We start from the raw sequence: 1,536 nt of genomic DNA on the forward strand, positions 1-1,536 counted from the left end.
GGGGGGCGGGGAGAGGTGCAGTTAGAAAGCAAAAATAAGAGAGGAGGATCATTTGAGGTAACTCTGCAAAAATCAATATATTCTATTACAAATCCCACCTCAGGACTAGGGAGCAAGGATTCAGAGGCATTTCACGTGTCTTTCAGACAGGAAATGCAGAAAATAATGAAGAAAAACCACCCTGAAATCCACAGCTCCGTGCAGTTAGAAAGCAAAAATAAGAGAGGAGGATCATTTGAGGTAACTCTGCAAAAATCAATATATTCTATTACAAATCCCACCTCAGGACTAGGGAGCAAGGATTCAGAGGCATTTCACGTGTCTTTCAGACAGGAAATGCAGAAAATAATGAAGAAAAACCACCCTGAAATCCACAGCTCCCTTGGGTGGCCATTCCTAGGAGCCCTGTCATATAGCGAAGTTGTTGGTACCACCTGCAGTGCCCAGGAGTGTGTGTGAGCCCTCTGCATGGCCAGCACCATGGTGGACTGATAGGAGAGGCAGATAGACTAGCTCCCCTGATCCTCCCCATGAGAGCAGAAGTGATCAGCATGGTTCCAGCCCTCCACACTGGGTCTCGAAGCTAGCTCCCCAATGCCCCACCCATGCTAAGACAGTAGCAGCCATGGCAGGACAATACTGCCTAAAAAACTCCGTAATTCACAATTCTTCCAGTATTAAGGACTTAACAGAGCAACACATAAGCATCCATCTGATAAATCAATAAAAGACATTGCACAAAAGAGCAGTGAAAATCTTGTCCATTCCCCTTCAGTGGCTTCATTATGGTGACTGAGCATTAGCAAAGTGTTATTTGCCACCTCAGATAAATCTCTGTTGTTGCAGTTTTATTTAAATCTAAAGATGGAGAGATGTTTGTGTGGGACTAATCTGGAGCATGGACTGGCATGATACTGAGTGAGACAAAGTGAGTGTAAGCGAGACCAGCTGAAAGAGATGAAAGTGAAGTAGAGGAGTTAAAAAAAAGAAAAAAAAAAAGGTAAACAGTAAGATTTGTTTTCAGCTGTGCTCCAAAGAGTAGTGGGGAAACATTAAAAGAAAGCATTGTCAAGGCAACCTGCTTCTCAAAAATTCCAGGGGAAATAACATAGGTCAAAGCTCAAATGCAAAAAAAAAAAAAAAAAAAAAAAAAAAAAAAAAAAAAAAAAAAAAAAAAAAAAGAAAAAAAAGATGTTCAAGTCCTCAGGTCCTCCTTCACAGCTTCTTGAACATGTGCTGATGTGTGGTTTTTTGTTGAAAGTGTGAGAGATGCTGGTTTTGCAGCTGGCTGTAATAGGTGATATTTTTTTCTCAGCCTTTTGTTTTGTTTTTTTTTTTCATTGGAATGAATACGTTACCAAAGCGGAAAACTTTGAATTTTCCCTTTTCTATGCCCTGGTAAGAGTTTTTCTGTCAATACTTCATTTTAAAGTAAGCAGACATTATCAGCCAAAAATAAAATAAGCAAACAAAATTTGAAAAGCCCATAAACAAAACAATGTGAATTGAAAATTCCTGGCTGTCTCTTGTCATTTC

This window comes from Buceros rhinoceros, unplaced genomic scaffold (assembly GCF_000710305.1).
Source record: "Buceros rhinoceros silvestris isolate BGI_N320 unplaced genomic scaffold, ASM71030v1 scaffold6130, whole genome shotgun sequence".
Lineage (NCBI taxonomy): Eukaryota > Metazoa > Chordata > Aves > Bucerotiformes > Bucerotidae > Buceros > Buceros rhinoceros.